The 26,546-nt window shown below is 43.8% G+C and overlaps 2 long non-coding RNA genes across 2 annotated transcripts in view; one reads left to right on the forward strand and one right to left on the reverse strand.

Moving 5' to 3' along the window:
• Nucleotides 1–10,134, reverse strand: part of LOC141095569 (uncharacterized) — a 113,888-nt gene extending 103,754 nt beyond the window's left edge. Inside the window, exon 1 of the long non-coding RNA XR_012233424.1 lies at nucleotides 9,958–10,134. This is a non-coding gene — a long non-coding RNA (uncharacterized lncRNA). The remainder of the gene's footprint in view (nucleotides 1–9,957) is intronic.
• The window catches only part of LOC141095575 (uncharacterized), a 65,992-nt gene continuing 47,756 nt past the window's right edge, over nucleotides 8,311–26,546 (forward strand). Inside the window, exon 1 of the long non-coding RNA XR_012233429.1 lies at nucleotides 8,311–8,494. This is a non-coding gene — a long non-coding RNA (uncharacterized lncRNA). The remainder of the gene's footprint in view (nucleotides 8,495–26,546) is intronic.

The raw sequence follows: 26,546 nt of genomic DNA on the forward strand, positions 1-26,546 counted from the left end.
AAACATGCGGAGATGGCACATGTTTGTCAGGCAATCCCTCCATTTTGCTTCAATGACTATATCATACATAGACTGTCTAAGCTCTCCAGAGCAGGAGCTCCTTTCTGCGAGCAGTCTTGATAAACCTGCCTCCAATTTACCATGACGAACCTGCCTCTAATTTACCATGATGAACCTGCCATTTTGAACGGTGATAGTGTACAGAAAGGCATAAAGAAATACAAAGCAAGAACGGCTTGTTCCCTAATAGAGGCATGATACAGCAAGACATGGAGTGCCTATGCATCAACAATGCAGAACCTTAGGGACTTTTCCCTGATCTAGCTCTGATCGATCTCAACAAGTCAAAGCATCCAAGTCAAGGTGTTATGACATATCCATAGATATTCAAAATAATGAAATATGATGTTCTTCCTTAATTAGCATTTACTGTCAGTAGTTCCCATCTCCCACCCCGCTCGCACTGACATCGGATAGGTGAAGTGAGTTCATTGGCTGTGAACTCCCAGGACTTATCTGAGAACTTTCTCACACTTGCAGTGCTGTCAGACAGGTAATAGGAGTTCACAAGGAGACACTGAGCACACACTGCTCAGTTTCTCCTCTGGATGGCAGGCTGTCTGGTTGCATCATGCAACCATGCAGCCTGCCATCTAGATGTAGTAGAGCCAGACCCATCGTGGGACAAATGGATTATCATCTCTGCGGATAGGTGAGGAATATTGTTGTTTGTTATTTTAACTCTTTTGCATGAGACAATAGAGTCTCTGAACGGATGAGGTTGTAAGTATGGTTTAATTAACATTTAATAAAGGATTCTGTCATTCTTTCAATTAAAGGACTTTTTTCTGCAATATGACTATGGAGTTAGTAATCGGGGCGTCTTATAGACACCTCTCCATTACTAACCTAGGCACTTGATGTCACCTGACAATACAAAGGTGACATCAACCACCCCAAGTATCACTCCACTTGCCACAGCTACATGGCAAGTGAGAAGAGCGAGGCTAAGTACCAGAATTGGCACATCTTATAGATGCGCCTTTTCTGGGGTGTTTGAGAGCTGGTGTTTATAGCCTGGGGGGGTAGTATCCATGGCCCCTTCCTAGGCTATTAATATCCATCCGCAGTTGTCTGCATAGCTTTTGCTGATTATTAATTATATGGGACGCTACATCATTTTTTGGGGAGGTTCCCATTTTATTAGCCTGTGAAGGCTATGTATACAGCTGTGGGCTGATATTAACCCCTTTTTGGCCTGTATGACCAGGGACAGGATAGTACGTCTAAGCGATCAGCGTCGCCCCCAGGGGAAGTGCCGCTGATCGTGGGCGGGTGTCAACTGATTATTACAGCTGACTCCTGGCACTTTGTGTCAGGGGCGGTCACGGACAGCCCCTAGCACATTAACCCCTGGCACACTGCAATCAAACATGATCGCAGTGTAACGGCGGATTAGGGAAGAATCGCGCAGGGAGGAGGCTCCCTGCGTGCTTCCCTGAGACCCTTGAAGCAGCGCGATGTGCTGCGCTGCTCAAAGGGTCTCCTTCCCTGCAGGCCCCGGGGTCCAAGATGGCCTTCGGAGGCCTGCAGGTAGGCGGCTTCCTCAGTGCCTGCAGAGAGCAGGCGCTGAGAAAGCCTGCTGCAGTGCCTGTGTCAGATCGCTGATCAGCGATCTGACACTTCATAGCGATGTCCCACACTGGGACAAAATAATAAAGTAAAAAAAAAACACTTGTAAAAATAATTTATAAAAAATCCCTAATTAAAAAAAAAAAATATTCCTTAATAAATTCATTTTTTGGAAATAAAAAAACCCCCAAAACAATAAAAGTACACATATTTCGTATCGCCGTGTCCATAACGACTCGCCCTATAAAACTGTCCCACTAGTTAAACCCTTTAGTGAACCCCTTAAAAAATAAAAATAAAAAACAAAGCAAAAAACAATGCTTTATCATCATACCACCAAACAAAATGTGCAATAACGCGCGATCAAAAAGCGTACATAAATAACCATGGTACCGCTGAAAACGTCATCTTATCCTACAAAAAATTAGCTGCAATACAGCATCATCAGCAAAAAAATAAAGTTATAGCTCGCAGAATAAAGCCATGCAAAAATAATTATTTTTTGTATAAAATTGTTTTTATTGCATAAAAGCGCCAAAACATAAAAAAGACTTAAATGAGGTATCGCTGTAATCGTACTGACCCGAAGAATAAAACCGCCTTATCAGTTTTACCGCACACGGAACGCTGTAAACGCACCCCCCAAAATAAATTATTGAAATGCTGGTTTTTGTTCATTCTGCGTCCCAAAAATCGGAATAAAAATCGATCAAAAAAGTCTCGTGCCCGAAAATGATACCAATAAAAACGTCAACTCATCCCGCAAAAAATAAGACCTCACATGACTTGGTGGGTCAAAATATGGAAAAATTATAGCTCTCAAAATGTGGTGATGCAAAAACTATTTTTACAATAGAAAGCGTCTTTTAGCGTGCGACAGCCGCCAAACATAAAAACCGCCATAAATAGTAAATCAAACCCCCCGTTATCACCCCCTTAGTTAGGGAAAAATAATAAAATTAAAAAAATGTATTTATTTCCATTTTCCCATTAGGGCTAGGGTTAGGGCTAGGGTTAGGGCTTAGATTAGGGTTAGGGGTGTGTTGGGGTTAGGGTTGGAGTTAGAATTGGGGGTTTCCACTGTTTAGGCACATCAGGTGCTCTCCAAACGCAACATGGCGTCTGATCTCAATTCCAGCCAATTCTGCGTTCAAAAAGTCAAACGGTGCTCCTTCCTTTCCAAGCTCTGCCATGCGCCCAAACAGTGGTTTACCCCCACATATGGGGTATCAGCCTACTCAGGACAAATTCCACAACAACTTTTGGGGTCCAATTTCTCCTGTTACCCTTGGAAAAATAAAAAATTGGGGGCAAAAATATCATTTTTATGGAAAAAAAATATGATTTTTTAATTTTTATGGCTCTACGTTATAAACTTCTGTGAAGCACTTGGGGGTTCAAAACGCTCACCACACATCTAGCTAAGTTCCTTGGGCGGTCTAGTTTCCAAAATGGGGTCACTTATGCGAGGTTTCCACAGATAAGCACATCAGGGGCTCTCCAAAGGCAACATGGCACCCGCAGACCATTCTATCAAAGTCTGCATTCCAAAACATCACTACTTCCCTTCAGAGCCCCGACGTGTGCCCATACAGTAGTTTTCTCCCACATATGAGGTAGCAACGTACTCAGGACAAATTGGACAACAACTTTTGGGGTCCATTTTCTCGTGCTACCCTTGGGAAAATAAAAAAATTGCGGACTAAAAGATCTTGGTGGTGGAAAAAATATGATTTTTTTTATTTTCATGCCCGGGCGTTATAAACTTCTGTGAAGCACTTAGGGGTTCAAAGTGCTCACCACACATCTATATAAGTTTCTTTGGGGGGGTCTAGTTTCCAAAATGGGGGATTTTCACTGTTTAGGCTCATCAGGGGCTTTCCAAACGCAGCATGGCGTCCGATCTCAATTCCAGCCAAAAAAGTCAAATGGCGCTGCTTCCCTTTCGAGCTCTGCCATGCGCCCAAATTGTGGTTTACCCTCACATATGGGGTATCAGCGTACTCAGGACAAATTGCACAATAACTTTTGGGGTCCTGTTTCCCTTGGGAAAATAAAAATTGGAGGTGAAAAGATCATTTTTGTGGAAAAAATATGATTTTTTAATTGTACGGCTGTACGTTATAACCTTCTGTGAAGCCCTTGGGGGTTCAAAGTTCTCGCCACATATCTAGATAAGTTCCATGGGGGGGTCTAAATTCCAAAATGGGGTCACTTGTGGGGGGTTTCCACTGTTTAGGTACATCAGGGGCTCTCCAAACGTGACATGGCATCCGATCTGAATTCCAGCCAATTTTGCATTGAAAAAGTCAAACGGAGCTTCCTCCCTTCTTAGCTCAGCCATGCGCAGAAACAGTGGTTCCCCCCCACATATCAGGTATTAGCGTACTCAGGAAAAATTGCACAATAACTTTTGCAGTCCAATTTCTCCTGTTACCCTTGGTAAAATAAAAAAATTGGACCTGAAGTAATTTTTTTGTGAAAAAAAAAAAGTAAAATGTTAATTTCTTTTAAACATTCAAAAAAATTCCTGTGACGCACCTGAAGGGTTAATAAACTTCTTGAATGTGTTTTTGAGCACCTTGAGGGGTGCAGTTTTTAGAATGGTGTCACTTTTGGGTATTTTCTATCATATAGACCCCTCAAAGTGACTTCAAATGTGATGTGGTACCTAAAAGAAAATGGTGTTGGAAAAATGAGAAATCGCTGGTCAACTTTTAACCCTTATAAGTTCCTGAAAAAAAATTTTTGGTTCCAAAATTGTGCTGATGTAAAGTAATCATATGTGAAATGTTATTTATTAAGTTTTTTGTGTGCCGTATGTCTGTGATTTAAGGGCATAAAAATTCAAAGTTGGAAAACTGCAAAATTTTCAAAATTTTCGCCAAATTTCTGTTTTTTTTCACAAATAAACGCAAGTTATGTCAATGAAATTGTACGACTAACATGAAGTACAATATGTCACGAGAAAACAATGTCAGAATCACCACGATCCATGGAAGCGTTCCAGAGTTATTACCTCATAAAGGGACAGCGGTCAGAATTGTAAAAATTGGTCCGGTCATAAACGTGCAAACCACCCTTGGGGGTAAAGAGGTTAATAGCCTGGGAAGCTCCATGGGTATTAACCTCTTCCCAGGCTATAAACATCAGCCCCGAGCTGTCAGCTTTCCCTCTGCTGGTTAAGAAAATTACACGGGAGCCCATGCCATTTTTTTCAGAAAAATAATCTTTTGATAATTTAATACATGTAAAATAAGCTGCTCACACTGTATTAATTATATATGTCACTGACATCTATATATATATGTGTATATACTGTATGTAGTCCGTCACTTCTATCCTGTCGGGTCCTGCTGTGATTTTACTGTATGCGGCAGATGAATTGTCGGCTTTTCTTCTCTCTCTCTAAATATATACAGTATATATATATATATATAATGTCACTGACATCTTTATATCAACCTATCCTATGTGCACAGTATATATCTATTCTATTGTAACCAGTCAGTGTGATTTTACTGCATGCAGCACATGATTTGCCGGCTGTTCAAAGGAGGTCCGTGTGTAAAAATTGGACAGCACTCGCATGGCCCGAGTGCTGTGCCATTTTTTCTCGCACCCATTGACTTCTATTGCTGGATGCGATCCGATTTCCGATTACAATCACAGCATGCTGCGATATTTTTCCAGTCCAATCGTGATCCGATCCAAGCTGGAAAAAAAAAAACGCAGATGAACACACAATAACAGAATAACATTGGTCTGAATAGAATAAATAGAATCCAATTTTTAATCGTATTGCATTTCTCCGATTTCATCACAAGTGGGAATGAGCCCTCAGCATCATTACGGTGAGACCAAAAGTTGTTTAGGTTGAGTTTTAATTTTTTTAAGCTATGAGACAAAAAAATAATTAAAAAGTGTATATATATATATATATATATATATATATATATATATATATATATATATATATATACACACACACACTATATATATATATATATATATATATATATATATATATATATTGTATATGTTACAAAAACATTTGTGCTGCTATGTTCTGAAATTTGCAATGTTAATTTCTCCTGCCGCTATGCTGAATTTTATGTGCAGATTTTCCCCATAGTTTTGCATTAGATGCAAAAAATCTGCAGGTAAAATGCAAGTGGTCCGGACGCCCATGACTGTATGAAGAAAGTTTTGTAAAGCTAAATTCCATGAAGTATCAAAAGCAAATCAGCGTTCTTTCAAACATGACAAACCAATAAACAAAAAAAATGATAAAATAAAAGTAAAAAATGCATTAAAACCCAATGAAAAAATGCAAGTAACCTAATTTACTCAATAGATCCAGAAAATCTGACCAAAATCGCCCCAAAAGCTCATCGTGGGCACATAGCCTTAGGAGACTGGAACCTGCGATTGACAACTTGTATTGTATACTCTAATGCACAAGTATTGCAATATATCGTTAAAATGATATTTTCCATTGAATCTCAGCCACAGGCCCAAGTTGGACTTCACAGGAGGGCAAATATGTAGCCATGGGGGTCTTCAACAGTTCCCCGGCTGCCTTGACAACTCATTGATGTGATCGTGGGCGATGGATGGAAGCCATTTAAATGCCATTGTTAGGGATGGACAGCAACATTTTAAAAAATAAAATAAACAACGGCAATCAGAGGTGTAAATCTTTGGAGCAAGGTACATACATGCTGGATATGTGACTCAATCAGGTGAACAAACCAAGATGTTATCCAGATGGACAACCACATATCACAGAATATGTCATTACATTTTTGAGAAAACAGAGAATCGTAGCAAAGGTGAAGAGAAGATGGAGAACAAAACGTCTCCATCTTCTCAATTGTGTGAGTCTTTGGTAATTGGACTGCACTCAGATGTCACCTGAGAGCAGTCTGATGTTTTCCATGCACTCATAGACTTGAAAGGGCAAGAAGGCATCAGAGCCATTCTGCGATTATTTTTCTCATGCCGGATCGGAATGGGAAAAAAACCCTCTGTTCAGCACTGCCCCATAGAATAACATTGGTCTGATAAAACATCAGATACCACCCGTCCTATGTGTATGCAGAATCATTGGGAAATACCTGTGCACCTAAGAGAACATTCCCGCACCCACCTAGGCGCTGGCGTCTTTCTGGCGGCAGTCGTTGTGACCAAAATGGGTCGCCCTCACACCCAGGGCTGTGGGGTACTCGGTACTGGGCCCATTGAGCTTCAATGGGAGATGTCACGGCAGATGTAAGCCGACGCTGCAGACAGACCCTCTGGGACAGATGGTGCGGTGCAGCAATGATGTTATAGCCCTCCACAGGCAGGGCTGTAGTCCCAGGGCAGAGTAGATGAAGTGACACTTAGATGATGTGGTGTCAGGCGCGAGGGATGTAGCGGTGCTGGGTAGGTTGGCGTAAGTGGAGGTCACCAGGGCATGTAGTTCCAAAGCTTTACTCACAGTCTGTTGTGCAAACAGGTGCCCGCTTCCGTGCCGTGTCCTCCGGGTCAGGGACTCAGTCAGCCTCCAGGCCAGATGGAATACTCCTCTCCAACACTCCGCCAACATATGTGCCTTTTCTGAACGTCTCCTCTTATAGCGCCTTTGAGTGAAGTACTCACAGTACTGAGTTACACTGGAGTTCCTCCTGTCAGATGTTCCCATGAACTCTACTTGTACGGCAGACAGCTGTAGCCTGCTTCGGGGACTCCTTGCTATTAAGTCCCGGCTCACTAATATGTTGCTGTTGTGCCCCCAAGTCTTGTGTGGGAATAACGTGGTGACAACTTCTATTCCTCTGGTGTCTGCTGCAGGACCATTAGTATCCGTACAACCTCGGGGACCGGACCCCGGCCTTGCGCTTAGAACTTGAAAAGGGTTCTCCTCTAACCCTGGTCCTTGTTCTCTTATTCTCCTCACGTTCCGTGCTAATCCTTCTTTCCAATGGAGAATCAAGCTTCCTTCCTCTGTCTCTTTCCTGTGCCAGCAGACCCAGATCACTGTGGCCTGCTGCAGCACTTCCTTCTTCCATCCCTCTCCCGAGGATCTTCTCTGTCTCACACTCTGTCCTTCTACATCTTCACTCACTCACTGAATGAAAGACTGACTGACTGACTCAACTCTTCCTGCTCTTTTGGTGCGAACTAAACTCCACCCACCTCCCAGCAAGTTTTGTGTTCCAAGCAGGGAGCCACCAAGGGGTGCTATGCTACACTCCAAGCAGGGAGCCGCCGAAGGTGCTTTGCTACACTACTTTGTGGTGTGGGGTGCAGGTGTTGGAGCATGGTCAGGTGTTTCCACCTTACCTGGATGGTGGGGCACCACACCTCAGGAGGAGGTGCAGTACCTCTGTGGCGACTGAGCCTCAGGGGCACCACAGAACTCTCCACAATAGCGCTATTGATCCAGCTTAGGTTGCTTGACCCCCTGTAGTTGATGGGACTGAGTCACCCCAATTTGCATGTGCTCCTCAGTAATTGTTCTAGGTACACAAGTCGAAACAGATAGGGCAGATATTGACATGGATGTCACAGTTTATTTTCGGGACACAAGCATTCCACAAGGGTGTGGCAGTAGATGCTCCTAATTTATTAAGCGGCACATGCCATTTAATGAATTAGTTGCATCACATCACAGGTGTGCGTCTCTGTGTTCCTCTCCTGAAATGTTACCCTGGTCAGGGATTGGAGTACACTTCTGCCAGAAATTGCTGCACTAAAATGGAGCAACTTTAGAAAAACTTCACAAACATCCCATCCTGGCCCACCAATGTTCCCCTACTTTGGCATTTCTTACCAGGACTGATGTGAAAATGCCAAATTTTTGTGCAATATTACGGTAAGTTGTGTAAAAGTTTGCTAACTTTTGAAAGTGTTTTACGCTAATAATCTGGTGAAAACTTTGAGGAATCGGGGCCCTGAATCCGCAAAAAAACACCAACACGTGAAAAGACCCATTGACTATAATGGGTTGCCAGCTGCCAATGTGAACACCTTCTAATAGCGTCCTTATAAGTTAGTATGATAAAGCCGTAGTCACAAGACAAATGGGAGGATTCCCATCAGCTTTGTGTCAGGACAGTGATTATTGGAAACATCAAGCACTGGAGAGTGTCGTCGGGATTATTGACGGTGCTCCACCCTCCGCACTTATGGCTGATCTATGTGATGAGCTAAATCTGGATTATACTAAGTTTATACTGTGTTGGTGGAGCGTCCTGCTCATAATTACACTTCACAATGAGCCATCCTGCTACACTGATTACTTGACTATTACAGTAAGGCTTTGTTCACACATTGCTTTTTTGCAGTTTTTCTTTTTTTTTTGCAGGCAAAAATCTGCTTTTTTTGGTGCAGATTATATGTCATTTGCCTACAATACATGTCTAAATACAGTTGGTTTTGTTCACCAAAAATGCATGGCTGTGTTTCTTGCAGCGTTTTTGCACTTATTCATTGCTTTCTATGGTGAAAAAATGTTGCAAAAACATTGAAAGAAGTGACGTGATGCAGTTCTCAAAAACGCAGCAGCTTTCCAATTCAGTCAGGAAAAATAATGAGTTGTGTGCACCAGCTGTAAAAAGCAGCTTTTCATTTGCATAGAAAAGCAGCAAATGCAGCGTGTGAATATGGCCTAATACTGTACTGCATAGTCCTGCCATCATTGCTGAAAAGCAGTTGCAGTGGAATTTACAAGTAAAACATAAACTGTACCATTCTTTCACAATAATATAACATGGATAATATATATATATTATACAAAAAAACCTGACCAGCACCTTCTAAGGCCGCTTTCACACTTCAGGCTTTCGGTATCCAGCATGGGGCGGCAAAAAACCGGACTACCGGATCCGGCCGCATGCGCAGACACCGGATCCTTCTTTCTGCCGGATATATTCCTGGCAGAGAAGGTTTCCGGGCACGCGCAGTGCGAAAAACTGGTCCGGCGTTGGGAAAAAACGTTGCATGCAACGTTTTTTCCAGACGCCGGACCGGCTATTTTCTCCGGATCCGGAAAAAAACGGACGCGCTGCATTGCCATCCGGCGCAATGCGGCAGCAATGAAACAGCACGGGGAAAAAGTCGTAACAGGCGCCAGATCCGGCAGTCCGGTTTTTCGCCGCACCATGCCGGATACCGAAAGCCTGAAGTGTGAAAGCGGCCTAAGTGTGAATAGGTGCACGCTGTAATGACTGCAAATTATGTATAAAAAAGCACAGCAACACTCTGAATGCCAAGACATATAGTGTCAATGGAAATAACAACTTTCGACCGCATCGTCCCTCAGCATGATGTACTTACGAAAAAAGTGTAGGTTGTTAACGCATAAATTGGCGAATTCATGTGTGTCCATCAACCATGACAAGGTGACACTTCTCTGACGGGTCCTGTCATAACCCTTCCCTATCCTACTGTACATGCCACTTTCGGGCTAAAAAGCCTACAATAATGGAAAAACATGTCTCTCCTGGGCTGCAAGCCTACAATTTGAATGGGTAAGTAGAACTGGTTGAGAACACCTGCAGGTCATTGGGAGGAGTGCAAGTGTCAGACCAGAGGGAGTCGCACGCTCCACACCAGCTTTACAAAAAAACCTGACCAGCACCTCCTAAGTGTGAATAGGTGCAAGCTGCAGTGACTATATATTATATATGTGTTAGGAACCAGGATTCTCCCACTGCACAGGGTAGATCCAAAGCTTTGTCTGCCTCTGCAGTCCCCCATTCTGCTCCAGCCACAGTGGAGGCTGCTCAGCAAAGATGTGGGTCTCAGCATCTTGCTCAGTCTTGTGCTGTTCTCTTGAAAACTGCTGGCTCTCCAGCCAACACTATAGTAACTAGCAATAGGCAGGGCGATCAGGTGTTCCAGTGGTTAAGTCCAGAAATCACTCTACTGAGCATGCTCGTGAGGTGGCGACCTCTCATTGGTGGTCAGTCATCAGTTGATCAGGTGATGTGCAGTTCCGGATTGGTCCACGAGAAAGGTCCTGTCTGACAGGACTTAAGCGAAGCATATAAAAGGGTCTTTGGGGTGCATGTCGGCACGCTAAGATCTTCTATGCATGTCAGTGGATACGTTAAAACCCTGTGTGCACATGTGCCGCTTCTAGCATGGTGATTGTGTGTCTAGGCAGGCAGTGTAGGGTGGAAACTCCTGCTTGGCTCAGCATCTGACTCCGGGCGTCCTAAGTTGCATGTACCGTTAGCACAGCCGAGTGTCAGAGCGAACACAACCACCAGCCTAGACTTCCTGGGGGGAAGCTATAGGGACCCCACCTAGCGTCATTACCACTATAATCCTGTGTTGTCTAACAGGGTATAGTCTCGAGTGCTCCATTATTGTAACGCTTTGTGGAGCTACCGAGCAGGTACCTTGCACTCTGTCCACACGGAGTGACCTTTGACTCCGTGTGTTTACGGTGCTTGCACACAGCATCGCTCCACCATTCTTTATTAGCTGCGGTTCCTCCATCACCGCACGGTGGACCCCGGGTTGCGATCGCAACTCCTCATAATTTATATTTGGTGCGATCCGCAAACCCTAACAATATGTGTGTGTATATATATAAACATAATGGTCTTATTACAGCTATTTTCCTTATTTTTAGTGAAAAAAAAAGAATTTGGGAAAGTTCTGAAGTTGTAGACAAAGAAATACTGGCATGGTTTTTCACAGCAACCAATCACAGAGCAGCTTTCATCTTGAATTGTGCTCTAGAGAAATGAAAGCTGTGCGTGATTGGTTGCTATAGGCAACACAGGTTTTCAGATGGCCTAAATCTGCCCCATTATATTTTACATGTATGAATAATAAAGACGTTATTGTACACAGAAAATGACTCCATACACCCCTCATCTGCTCCTGCAGACGCAATCTGCCACAGGAGGAGAATGTTACAGGTCAATGCTACCACTTAGGGCACAGTCAGACGGCTGCATATGGGACTGAGAGTGGACCGCCGGTGGCTCTCCCATCATGAGAAAGGCAGCTTGATGTATTCTTTTGCTCGAGTCGTGAGAGCCACAGCAGTCTGAGCACTGTGGTCCAAACTCGGCCCCATTTATATGGCCGTCTGACTGCGCCCTTTTTTGCTGAAATAATTTCTACTAAAAAATTCCAAGAGTTTCCGCCATTTTTATGTAACAATGTAAAGGTGCATGAGTTGGAATCAAGGCGATAGAGGCTCCTTGTAGGGGCGCAACTATAGTAGGTGCAGGGGTTGGAATCGCACATGGGCCCTGGAGCTTAGAGGACCCCAAAAGTCCCTTTGGCCTATATAAAAAGACCAATGTTATTAAGGACTTTCAATAATTCAGGGCCCCGTTGCAGCTTTTGCAGTGTGGCCCATGAGCTTGAACTTACGTCACTGGCTTCTTGACTCCACCAACAAAAAGCAGACAGGATTCAGAATGTCTTAAAAACTCAGTATATTTTACAGCTAATACCAATATGGAGGAACTATAGGTTAAGGCTGTGTGCCTATGATGAGTTTTTGAATATTTTCACCACTGCAAATTTTGGCCATGCCCCTAGTCACACTCCAAGCCACACCTATTTGCCATTTTTTTCAACCCTGCAATTAGGAGATATCAAAGGGAGGGACCTTCAGCAGTGAGTGCAGAACATAGACCCAAATCCAGGACTGTCCCACTGTATCCGAAACGGTTGGGACTAGAGATGAGCAGATTGATACAAGGGATTCCAGTCCAACATCCAGGTTAGTGCTACCTGGTGGCTTGATGGAAGGTCTGCAAATCTCTTACCTTCTGGCCTCTGTTGTGCGGCTTTTTATTAGGTACGACTTGTGCGACGTGATTTATGCATCATGCTCATCTCTAGTTGGGACCTGTGGATTATATTTTGTTTGTTCACTCATAGCGATAGTAGTCAGAACTTTTTCATCTTTATGTAGTTCCACTATATGACATCTGGCTATTTTGTGTTTGGAAGGCCGTGTTCACACTTGTGTTTTTTTTGTTCTACCCGTTTATTGCAGCTGCTTGCTCAAAACTATGCAATGACAAACTCCTCTGGTTAATATTTTTATAATTTTTTTTTAACACCTAGATAAAAAAAAATATACATGTTTTGTGTCTGTGCAACACCTGCTAGGGCCGGGGGACTTGGTCCGGGCCTTAGTCAGTTCTCCAGGGGTTTTGTCACGGCAGCGGTGATCCTGTCCGTGGCCCTGAACGTCCAATCAAATAAAGATGTGGAAGTTAGTTGAAATAAAGTTGTGATGCCACCCGCGGTATTCGGGAATAAGGAGATAGCCGACGCTGCTTAGCCACTGGGGCTGTTGGTGATGCAGCAGAGTTGATACAGCTCTCCACAGGTAGCGCTATGCCCCAGGGCAATAATAGTGTTAAAGATGTTGGTAATGGTTGTAGTGCAGGGTGAATGACACAATAAATAACCTGAGGACACAGCGGAGTGCAGTCTTCACACTTTTACTCACAGTTCTTCCAGTTACAATCCCCAGCCAGGGTGCTCTGGCCTCTGGGTTAGTGGTCCAGCCAGCTCTCAGGTAGTTTTGGGGTCCACTGTACCAGAACCCCCTTCTTATGTTCCTTTCCTGGCTGTCTCTCTGCGCTGGCTCGCACCTCTTTTGCCCTGCGCCTTCACACACAGTGTCCCATGCCAGCAGCCTTCGGATCCTGTCGGGCGTCGTTCTTTTTGTCATCTTGATCCTATCTGGCTGCCTTTTCAGCGCATGTGTATGGAGATGGCTGTAGCACATACAGTCGCTACAGCCTCCGGTTTGTTTGCTGAGTCCTTAGTTTCTCCACTAGTCTGGGGCCTGTCCACTACTGCGACCTGGTCCCTCCACCTGACTACAGTCGGTGTGGATTCGGGCGCCACGGGTGGATTCCTCTCTTCCCTTTCCCCTAGGACCCCTTCTTTCTCTCCTCTTTTCTCTCACGCTGCGCTAGTCTAGGGACATGCTCCTCTCTCCTTCAGTCCCCAGCACCAACTCACTACCTCTCTACAACAAACTCCTGTTTCCATGACAACTCCCTCTGACTCCTCCCCTTCTCTACTTCCTCCACCCACACCCTCTAACTAGTTCCCCCTTGGCCTAGAGGGATCTGGTGTTGATTGCTAGTGTGTGGGTACTGGGTAATGTCCCCTCCTTACCCAAGAGCGGAGTACCACAACTCTGGCTGAGGTGCAGTACCTCAGTGGCGACTGGACCCTCAGGGGTGCCACATCTACATAATCATACCGACCTGGAGACTCATATTGCATGGTCAGTTTTACAGTATATTGAACATGATAAATAAAAATCCCCTCCCAAAAATTGTAGAATTGCACTTTTTTGCAATTTCAACACACTTGGATTTTTTTTCCTGCTTTGCAGCGCATCACATTATAAAATGAATGATGTCAGTCAAAAGTACAACTCGTCCCGCAAGAAAACAGGCCCTCATACGGTTATGTGGAGGGAAAAATAAAAAAAAGTTATGGCTTTTGGGAAGAAGGGGATGAAAAAACAAAAATGAAAAGATGAAAAATCACCAGGGAATGTACACACAAAGCTGCTTATCAGTGGTGGAGGCGGAGTTAGACAGGGCTCAGTGTTCTGAGCACTGCTAGATCTACATCAGAGAAAACAGTGATTGCATGAAAATGGTAGCATGTAGACGAGCAAGTGACATATCGCTGGAATCGGAGTCACAGACCCTACATTATGCTGCTCACAGATTTAATGAAAAAACAGATTCCCTTTAATCAGTTGACCAGTGACTGAGAATCGGACCTCCACCGATCTGAGAATATCAATATTAGTCCCTTTCAAGAAAAGAAGAAATAGACATGGTAAATAATGCTCATAAAGGAATGAAAGGAATTTATTGCACTGAACTTCAGATATTCTCAAACTTTTGGCACCAGGAGAGCTTGTCATACCCTTATGTCTCAGGATACTGAGACTTCTTAAGTATATTGAGCGCAATGAGGCATGGTCTGGTAAAAGCATAAGTTTAGGATGGTGAAATTGTATATTTTTGGTCAATGATCTACATGGGTAAGACTGCATGCACCTGGACTCGCATAGAGCTCTCAATCTACAGCAAGGTCCACCTGTACCTCCTTAAAACAACATTATATCTCACACGTGACAGTAATCTTGGTCACATCTGAGCGTCTCAAGCTGTTTCAGAGTGGAGAACCGGATAAGAGACTCAATTGAGTGAAAGGGGGAATGTGTTTATCCAGCTCTGTTTTAGCATTTAAACCCTATTAGGATATGTAGAACGGCGATAAGAAAATTAAGATTCCGGTGAACTGTATTTCAAGTAGACGGGTCCTGGTGGTCTTAGCCCTGCTGTGAACAACTAACATGTCCATCATTACGACGAGCCACAGATAATATTTATTCGACAGGAAGGAGAGAGACTAAATTCCGACAATGGAGTTTTTATTTGCACAGCGATAATGACTGCATGAGTCAAGTAGGATTATTGGAATGTGAAAGATGGTTTTCATGCAATAATGACTCGTGAAAATTCTTGCCGGTCTTCAAAAGTGTGTTCCACTTTATCTTCGAGAATATATCTGATATAATTTATTATGTGTTTGATTACACTTTAATCGTTGGCTTAGAAGTACAGTAGAAATCTCAGCAAGAAAAGGTTAGACCTGGATATTTTTTTTATAAATGAACAGAATTATAAATAATAGTAATAAATAATCTTTATTTTTATACAGCGCTTTAAAGACATTATCATCACTGTCCCCGATGGGGCTCACAATCTAAATTCCCTATCAGTAGGTCTTTGGAATGTGGGAGGAAACCGGAGTGCCCGGAGGAAACCCACGCAAACACGGGGAAAACATACAAACTCCTTGCAGATGTTGTCCTTGGTATAAATCAGAATCTGTGACCAAATTTTCACGTGTTTGGATCCATCACTTTAAAGGAGACCTGTCATGTCACCCAAATGCAGGGGCGTAACTACAATAGATTTCTTACTGTTCACATTGCCTGTTTTCTGAGTAGCCTTTTGAACCATGTGTCTGACAACCTGCTATGCTGACATCCAGGGATTTGAGGGTTAACAATTCTCCTTGTGTAGAGTGAGAAGCTTTACCTGTGTAAGGAGACCTATAGGCCATGCAATGCTCATCTCGAGAATTAAATATGTCAAATACTTCTACAGAGAGGAAGAGAACTAGAACTGTTGTAAATAGCAATCCTAAAAAGTTAATATCGACCCTTCAACGAGCCTTTTCATATGACAGGATAAAAGCCAAACCACAATCTCAATTTACAGACATGTGTTTTGGAGTGTTGCCCCTCCTCAGCGCAAGGCATGAGATCTGATTTGGCCGTATGAGAAGCCTTTCAGTCCCCTTCCGTTCTGAAGAGGCAATTTGCACCCTGACAATCGCTTTGAAATTTTTTGTTTATCCACAATTTTTTTTTTGTTAAACCCACAAATCCGTCAACTCAATTATTCTAAGTCTTGGATTAGAAAGACACCAAACACAATGTTGATCATTCATCTCTTAACATTGTATCTTGCATAAATTAAAACATCGTGTAGATTAGTTCTGATTTCCACAAACTCATTATGTGATCATCCTACCTCCAGATTTTCCTTTTTCCGCCGCCACATACAATATTCTTCCTATTGATCACTATTTAATATTCACATGATGGGAGGTTTAAATCTCCATTCTCGGCTACATCCCATTTATCTTTGCGGGACGGGTATGGGAGATCTGCGTACAATAGGTTAAGGGAAATAAATGGACATTATTTTCCATCCTATGTGATTGTCTGTAGCAGCTGCTGAAATATTCCCCCATTCATCCATCAGCTAACTTCATGTTAACACGGAGAACAAAGACCACACCGTTGCGTCCTGACAGGCTTTCCCATGTAGCAATAAATAAAGCCAAATTATTGATGATGATAACTGCTAATATTATTACGACCTCAATTAAGTGCTTTTTTTTCAGACACATTAGCAACTAAAAGGTCTTCTGAGCCGCCTGCCTTTCTTTCCCAGTTCCACTTTGCATTAAAATCTAATTGATCAAACCTGTTTGTCATTTCCCTGTGTGTGGATAAGTATAATGGGTAATGTATCAGCGTGGTGCTTCAGAGTAAAAGCTATTAACACCTTTTGTTGTTTTTCTTTGGGGTCTAAACATGCTGGGAGCTTTTAACCAATGCTAACCATTGTCAGGGTTTAGACTTGAGGAATTTTAATTACCGCACTGATTTTTTTTTTCTCTCTTTTTTTTCGTTAACTTTTTTTTGTGAGAGCGACTAATTCTTCTTGACTTCTGGTACTACTGGCAGGCCACGGGTTTTCAGAAGACATGATAACAAAAAATCAAATATTATTTATTTTTAAATGCCCCATTGATTCCATGGTGCACAAAAATATACCTCTGCACTAGGGTTCAAGCGTAAAAAAGTGTAAAAAGCTGGTCGACAGTCGCAACAAACAGGCAATCCCTGCATGTGTTATATCTGTTGAATGGCCACGAGACGTTCAGGCATGGGCAGGGCTGGACTGGCCATCTGGCAATTCCGTCAAATGCCTGAAGGGCCTGTCTGGTCGTGGGCCGCCTTGTCTGCTATGTTGCTAACAGAATCCGTGTCCTCAAGACACCCATACTGTTAAGAGTTGTGATGGAGCAGAAAGTTGTTGACTCCTTCACTTAAGGCCCCGTCACACTATGCGATCTCGATAGCGAGATCGCTGCTGAGTCACAACTTTTGTGACGTAACAGCGATCTCACCAGCGAGATCGCTGTGTGTGACAGCGATCAGCGAGCGGCCCCCCTGCCGGTATCGCTGATCGCTGGAAGAAACCTCTGGACATTTCTTTGGTAGCTGGTCTCCCGCTGGCCAGCACGCATCGCTGTGTGTGACAGGCGGGAGACCAGCGATCAGGTGTAGAAAATAATAAAAAAATAAAAAAAATAGTTATTCTCACCTTCCGACGTCCCGTTCAGCCATCCTGCCTCTCTCCACGCTCCGGTCTCAGTGATCCTTTGCACGAATGACCACGAGACTTTGTTATCTCTCGAGACCGTGACATCTCGCGGTCATTCTCGCAAAGGATCACTGGGGCCGGAGCGTGGAGAGAGGCAGGATGGCTGAACGCGACGTCGGAAGGTGAGAATAACTATATTTTTTATTTTGATTCTATTTTTTACAGGGATGGCCAGCGATGCCGGGAGCTCGGCATCGCTGTGCTGATCGCTGGTGAAGCTGTCTGTGTGACAGCTCACCAGCGATCACATAGCGACTTACTAGCGATCCTGACACCTTGATATCGGTGTCGGGATCGCTGGTAAGTTGCTTAGTGTGACGGGGCCTTTACCCCAGCAGGCCACAGGTATCATTAGAAATATTGGTCTTGTAGAAAATCTTCTTTTCCTCCATCCAGTGTAATATTAGTAATATATCCCATCTGGTTCATGGGGACGGGGACAACATGGGCCTGTGTGATTTCAAATGCCAGGACTGAATTTCAGCCCCAGTCCGTACCTGGGCGTGGGAGTTCAAACATAGCATTTGAGCACGCCGAAGACACTCGGTTAGCACTCGAGCATGGTCGGATAACAACTTACCCCAGCACGTTCGCTCATCACTAGGTCTGGGATTTGACCTATGGATACAAGCTTGTATCATAAATACAAGTGAGTAATACTTTTATTACAAGTCTGAGATACATTTATTAGGGAATATTCCTACCCTGGCCCCGATTCATCATTCACGTTGTTAGCTGACTGTGCAAAAATAACATGGGACGGATTGCTAATATTGAGCAACGTTTCGAAAAGTTGAAAATGACAAATTAGGCTAGGACATCTGGATAAGTAAAACCTCGCTCATATTGTCAAACCTCTCCCCCCCAAAAGAAAAGAGACAAAACCAAGTAAAGGTAACCTAAAAATAACGAGATGCAAATAAAAAGTCACCATGAGGGCTTGTCCAGATGACCTTATTTTCAGTCAGAGTGCAATCCAACAATATTTCGGATCACACTACGACCAATGTCATCATGGGGGGGGCATGCACGTGTCGAAAGAGAAAAATTCACAGTATGCCTGAGTTTGATTCGATATTCGGATTCCACTCCGCCATGCCAGTTAATGAGTCCATGGAAACTTTTTATGACATCCGAGCACAGTTGGATTTCCATGGACTGACAATGCAAAAGATGGATAATTTTTTTTCCATCTTTTCCTCATCAGAGAAAATTGGGACACACTGTGTCGGCACTCTGAGCAAAATCTGATCAGAGTGTGATTAGCATAATCGAACTGATTTTCACAGATGAGCGAAATTACGGTTGTGTGACCCTAGGCATAGAACTATTTTTCATTTTTACTTAAAAAATAGATGCAAAGACAGTGATTAATCGACGACAAGGTTTTTTCATTTTCATCAGCAAAGCGACTATTTTCCTTCCGTCTGGCATCCGGCTAAAAAAAAATGTTCGTTTTGACGCTTGGCAATGGATCTACTAAAAATGGATGGAAAAACTAATGTTATCCATATCCCATGTTTTTTCTAACAGATTTCTGATTCACAAATACGTGGATGAGAATAGGATGTGCGCTGAGTTTGTGTGGAACAGATACAAGGATCTGTAAAAAAAAAAAAAAGGATGAGCTTTATTAAAGCCTACATCAAAGTATTTATGTCAGAAAACTGGCGCAAAACACTTTGAAAAGTCTGCAAATTTTTGCACAATGCACAGCTGGGTAAAAATCGTGTGACTTTTGGCATTTTCGGGTAGCTCTTCAAAAATAAAACAAAACATAAATGCAGTGTATGTAGACTTAAAGGGAATCTGCCACCCCATTTTCGGCCTATAAGCTGCGGCCACCACCATCAGGGGCTTATCTACATGCAGCATTCTGTAATGCTGTAGATAAGCCCCTGATGTAACCTGAAAGTTAAGAAAAACAAGTTAGATTATACTCACCTGGGGGGCGAGTGCGGTGGCTGTCACGGTCTGGCGCCTCCCATCTTCCAGAGATAACGTCCTCCTTCTTACTTCTGCCGTGGCTCCGACGCAGGCGTACTTTATCTGCCCTGTTGAGGGCAGAGTAAAGTACTGCAGTGCGCAGGCGCCGGGAAAGGTCAGAGAGGTCCGGCGCCTGCGCACTGCAGTACTTTACTCTGCCCTCAACAGGGCAGAAAAAGTACGCCTGCGCAGGTGGGCAGGATGAAGCAAGGAGGAGGACGTCATCTCTAGAAAATGGGAGGTGCCGGACCGGACCGCGACACCCATCGGACCGGACTGGATCCCCGGGTGACAGACTCCCTTTAAGATGCATTTAGACTTGTCAACTCATGGGGTTAAACGACTGCCAATTGACTACATGTCTGCTGATCGGTAATCATTTGATAGCCGGTTTAGACAGGTCGACCGCACTTGTGATGCACACACAATGATCAGTAATAGGTCGTTCTGTGTGCATTGTTCTCGACAGCACAGGTTCTGTTTACACAGGATGACATGCTGCCGAGAATGATGATGTTTAAGGGAGCTTAAAAATCATTTCACCGGATAAAGAAACATTTTGCTCAATCGTTGGGTGATTGGCAGTTGGTTTACAATGGCTGATTATTGGGAAACGAACACTCTGAGAAACACTCGTAAAGTACACATAGAGGGCATAGGCTACAGTTTTTTTAATCCATATTTTCCAAGAAGAGAATCTATAGCACATTGCAGTAGCTACAAAGGGAATGAGAAGTTAACAAACTTCAGCCACACACTCAGAATCCCCACAGAAATTGACCTGCTGTTAGGATTCTCTATCAATATCATGTCAACTTACATGGCAAATTTTCACCAACGATTTGATGTAAATGGTGCAGTACATGGCAAATCTGCAGTAAAAACTCGTGGATTTTGCAGCAGGTCGGTTGCAGATTTTTTCCAGCCATACACTGAGGCAAAGTGCTCAAGTTAAATATTTGGTGCGTATTTTAGTTCCAAGTATCTGCAACCAAATAACTCTTGTCAATTTATGTTTAGAAATTAGAGTCATTACATCTGCACCAAATGCACAATGTATGAGCAAAGAATTTGAAAATTAGGATAAAATCAGAACATTCGAATAATTTTGTGAATAAAACTGATATACTGTGTTTCTGGTAGTGCAGGGGTGGGGCATAATGCAGGGATTCTCTCATTGGTGCTCCTAGACTTCCTGTGTAATGCCCACCCCCTAGGATCCTGAACTATGCATAATACAGTCTATTGGTTCCTGCAGTCAGCCATTTCAAAAATATAAATATATTTAGAAATAATATAGACCCTTTTGAGCTTGTCATATAAGAGGTCATAAGTTCATTCCCTTCTGAGCTATCCGGTCATTCATCTTGGATCAAATTTCAAGGTTTATTAAAAAAAATTACGTGAATCGTTGCATAAAATGTGCTCATCTATGTGAACTTGCCTCAACAGAGATCAGGTTTTCTGCTTGTTCTTGATACCGACATTGTGCGCAGTTAGAATTCATATCTAATTTCAACAACCGGCACTGCGTAAAAGATTCTGCGCAATAGAGAAAATGGAAAAGAAATCTATATTTTTGTTTAACCAAATGCCAGATTGTGTCTTCTAGCTTCAATTGAAAGATAATTTGACACTGAATAATCCTTTATTTGCCAAGCTCAGATAGGTGGCCAAGCAAATGAGCCGCAGGAATATCCCCCAGAGCTTGCAGCAGGAGGAGTGCTGTGTGTGGAGTGTGCGATTGCGGACCCCTGCGTGGCTAAACTCTGTTATAGTCGTTAGTAGCATGCAGCTGCCGGCCATATCAACAGAATTTCACGTTAAAAACCCTTGACGTGTCGTACAGTAAGAAAAGTCAATTTCTAGTTTCTTCTTTGAAGATTTAGATTGCACAAGAATATTGTCATTTCTAATGCTTAAGATGCACAGCATCTACCCTTCTAACAGATATATCCTATCTATGTACTCTTTAGCTACTAAGTGGCTAAGTAATGCGTACCTTACAGCAACAGCGCGGCCAAGAAGAGAAATTTCAAAACTTATTTTTTCCCGATCAATATTTTCTCTTTCTACTACTTTTTTTAAAAAATATTTTTATATCCAAAATTAGGAACGTCTTCCAAGAGAAATGGGATGGAAAACATTTAATCTCTGGGGAAGCTTTCAAGAAAAGTTACTTTCTTTTTTAATCTATCTTTTATTTTAGGTTTATAAGGAAGATTTATTTTTAAAATAAATGTGACCTGGCATTGAGATTCAATATAATTGAATATTTGGACTAGCTTGTGATATTCGGTATTTCATGCCTTGGCACATGTGGGTTAAGGTTTCCAATAGGTTGATCGAGTAGTGAAGTATTTGGACTGACTGTACTCGTTACGAGTACCTCCTAATACTCATTTACTCGTAACGAGTAGCGAGTCCAATGTAAGTCTATGGGAAATGCGAGTAATGGGTGGGGACTATGCGAAGACTGTGCCGGGCTGTGCGGGACTGTGCTGGGCTATGCAGGTACTGTGCAGGGACTTGCCAGGCTGTGCGGGACTGTGCTGGGCTGTGAAGGTACTGTGCGGGGACTGTGCGGGGCTGTGCAGATACTGTGCGGGGACTGTGCTGAGTTGTGCGGGACTGTGCTGGCCTGTGCGGGACTGTGCTGGGCTGTGCAGGGACTGTGCTGGGCTGTGTGGGGACTGTGCTGGGGTGTGCGGGACTGTGCTGGACTTTGCAGGTACTGTGCGGGGACTGTGCTGGGTTGTGCAGGGACTGTGCGGGACTGTGCTGGGCTGTGGGGGACGGTGCTGGGCTGTGCAGGTACTGTGTGGGGACTGTGCTGGCCTGTGCGGGACTGTGCTGGACTGTGCTGGCCTGTGCTGGGCTGTGCGGGGACTATGCCGGGCTGTGCGGGGACTGTGCTGGGGTGTGCGGGACTGTGCTGGGCTTTGCAGGTACTGTGCGGGGACTGTGCCGGGCTGTGCTGGGCAGTGCGGGGACTGTGCTGGGTTGTGCAGGGACTGTGCGGGACTGTGCTGGGCTGTGGGGGACTGTGCTGGCCTGTGCAGGATGGTGCTGGGCTGCGCAGGGACGGTGCTGGCCTGTGCGGGACTGTGCTGGGCTGTGCCGAATATTGCGAGGCAAGTAGAGAAATACTCGCGAGGATTCGAGTACCACGAGTACCGCATTACTCGCCGAGTACCGAATCTTAACGAGTATACTCGCTCATCCCTAGTTTCCAATAGTCAACTTGCTTTTTGCTGTCCTCAGGCCTTAAAAGGTTATACGTCGTAAATGTATGTTTGATATTGGTCCCACCACTAGAGAATTATAGGAGCGACATGCACCTGTCATCTTGTGGCTATGCCATAAATGAAGATGTGTATAACCCTTTGATGTGACATAATAGAGTTGACTTGTTCAGCTCCCAGCCATTTCTTCTGACTGGTCATGAAGAAGTTTTCACGAAGGAACGTCAAATTTGTTCACATTGCGATGGCATAATTTGTAATAGGTAGACCCCTCAAATCTTCTTTCCAGGTACACTAACAGCGCGGCGTTTCATTCATGTGGTGGTTTAATTAGTGATCCGGCCATTTCACCATGGAGTCCAAGGAGCCATCTTTCAACGTGACAATGCCAGGTTGCATGTTGCTCTTAGTACTTGTGAGCAGCCTAGGCCGGCTAAATGTGTCTCCTTATTGAGCACATCAGGGATATCATTGCTTGACAATTGCAAAGGGAGCTACCAGCAGCAGTTTGATGATTTGTCCAACTGCATGTCAGAACATTCCTCAGACAACCATTAATATCCTCATGGATAGCAACAAAATTGTGTAAGTGCATGTTGCTCATACTTAATACAGAAAAAAACAAGATTTTCTACTCTATTTTTCAGCATTTCCTTATAAGTAAAGGGAACCAGTGCCCAGGTTTTTCCCATATAAAGTAGGGCCACCACCTGTATGCATAATACTATATGGAGGACTAGAGCGTGTGCGTTATACACTGTGCAAGGACACTGTTCTCTCCTGATTCTCCTCCTATCTCTCTGACCGCTCCTTTACTGTATCTTTTGCCGGCTCCTCCTCCTCTCATCTTCCACTTACTGTTGGGGTTCCTCGAGGATCGGTTCTAGGTCCCGTCCTCTTCTCTTTGTACACTGCCCCTATTGGTCAAACAATTAGTAGATTTGGTTTCCAGTACCATCTCTATGCTGATGACGCCCAATTATACACTTCTTCTCCTGATATCACGCCAGCCTTTTTTTAGAAAGCACCAGCGATTGTCTAACCATGTCCTCACTATATCTGAAACTGAACCTGTCAAAGACTGAACTCCTTGTGTTTCCTCCCTCTACTAACCTACCTATGCCCGACATTGCCATTTCTGTGTGTGGTTCCACTATTACTCCCCAGCAACATGCCCGCTGTCTTGGGTTCATACTTGACTCCGAGCCCTCCTTTGCCCCCCACATCCGATCACTGCATCTGTTATCTGCATCTCAAAAACATTTCTAGAATTCGACCTTTTCTTACCTTTGACTCCGCAAAAACTCTCACTGTTTCTCTTATTCATTCTCGTCTCGACTATTGTAACTCTCTTCTAATCGGTCTCCCTCGTACCAAACTCTCCCCTCTCCAATCTGTCTTGAATGCTGCAGCCAGGATCATATTCCTCGCCAATCGTTACACTGATGCCTCTACCTTAGCTGGTCCTTACACTGGCTACCCATCCACTCCAGAATCCAGTACAAACTTATTAGGCTGGAGTCACACTAACCGACGCAAAATACGGTCCGTAGTTTACAAGCGTAATACGGATGAATGACCCCTAAATAGTGCTCCGTATGTCATCCGTAAGCAAAGTGTGGTCGCGTATTTTGCGCATGTCAGCATCCGTATGTAATCCGTATGTAATCCGTATGGCGAGATTTTCTTGCAGGCTTGCAAAATGGACATTTAACGGTTTTGAGGCCTGCTAACTATTTAAATCATTAGCCTGCACCCTATTTATTGGCTCAGGAACAGGTGGCTGCCTCCATTCTGTCCATTTGTGACCTTGCCTTCACTAGGTGTGTTGGTGTTGTATGTGCAACATGGCAGACAGTCTGTTTCAACACAACTGAGCAGGTTCTCTTCAACTGGCTTTTGTCACGCCGCTTTGGTCAACTATACCCAGTGATAGTGGATCCGTGGAGGAGGAGACGCATGTGGGTCCATCCACTTTTGAGGCAACGACTCACAAGAGGTCATTTTCACCGCCTCTATTCTTCTCTGTGGGAGCAACCGGAAAAATTCTACCAATACTGTTGCATGAGCCTTGCAACATTTGATCTACACTTGGAGACAGCACCCTGGGATAACCTTTCAGGACACAAGGATGCGCAAAGCTATATCTGCAGAGGAGCGACTTCTACTCACATTACGGTATGTACTACACAATCACATTCTCTATGTTCATGATGTGTTGCCCAAAGTATGTATTTATTGCTTCATGGACTAAGTTTAATGCCCTCATCTTATTCCAGATATATTTAAACTTATAGACCAGAATGTTATGTGTAATATGTACTGAATATCACTTAGTCATTGTGCGACCAAATATGTGTGTGTTAGTAGATCTGAATTAATAACAAGTTTGGTATGTATGTACCTCGTTTTTAGTTAATTTGTTCATTCTAAAATGTTACATTTCTGTTGTTCTTCAGCTTCCTGTCCACTGGCCTGTCTTATGCCGCCCTCCACCATGAGTTTCTCATTGGAAGATCTACCATTTCTGGCATAGTCAGGTCGACATGTAGTGAAATATGCGTGGGTTTCCTCCGGGCACTCCGGTTTCCTCCCACACTCCAAAGACATACTGATAGGGAATTTAGATTGTGAGCCCCATCGGGGACAGTGATGAAAATGTGTGCAAACTGTAAAGCGCTGCGGAATATGTTAGCGCTATATAAAAATAAAAAAAATAAAGATTATTATATGGTCAAGACTACATCAACTCGTCATGCCCGAGCCCAGGATGGAAGACTGGTTGAGGATATCAAGGGACTTTGAGGAGGAATGCCAGTTTCCTAATTGTATTGGGGCCCTTGATGGCAAACATATCCGGGTGCGTAAGCCGCCGAACTCTGGCTCCCAATTCTTCAATTATAAACAATACTTTTCTGTTGTATTGTTGGCTCTGGACGACCCTCAATACAAGTTTATAATTGTTAACATTGGGGCCTATGGAAGGACGGGAGACTCTACAGTCTTCAATACTTCCATTATGGGTCGGCGGCTACACACCAACCAGTTTGATCTACCACCACCATGCCAGCTACCAGGCTCCCCTCAAGAATTAGTCCCTTATGTCCTTGTGGCAGATGAGGCATTTCAGTTAATGCGCAATGTCATGAGGCCACATCCCCGGCGCAACCTGGACCACCGGCGCAGAATTTTTAACTTGCGCCTATCATGTGCTCGGCGACTGGTGGAGTGTTCCTTTGGCATTCTTTGTGCCAAATGGCGGGTACTCCAGTCTGCCATTCAGCTGAGTGAACAAAATGTTAATGAAGTTGTTAAAGCCTGTGTGGTTCTTCATAACTTCACCAGGATACATGACTGTTTCTCCTCTGCTGGTGTTGTGCATGGGTCGGACAATGTGCGTAGGGCGAGACCACCTATCAACCCTCAACGTAGACCGCTCTCTTGGCTCAAAGTGTGTGATATTTTCACAAATTACTTTGTCACCTGAGGGGGAAACTTCTTAGCAAGAGCATGCTGTGTCTATGTTATAATTTTTGGGTTTATGTCTGTCTAAATATATATATTTAAACCCCCTATGATTCTATGACTGTTTATTTGCATTGGTAAGCGTAGTATGCTGACACGGTTTTTTAGTATTGAGACA

Source organism: Dendrobates tinctorius, unplaced genomic scaffold (assembly GCF_039654945.1).
Source record: "Dendrobates tinctorius isolate UK_male_01 unplaced genomic scaffold, ASM3965494v1 ptg000009l, whole genome shotgun sequence".
NCBI classification, from domain to species: Eukaryota; Metazoa; Chordata; class Amphibia; order Anura; family Dendrobatidae; genus Dendrobates; species Dendrobates tinctorius.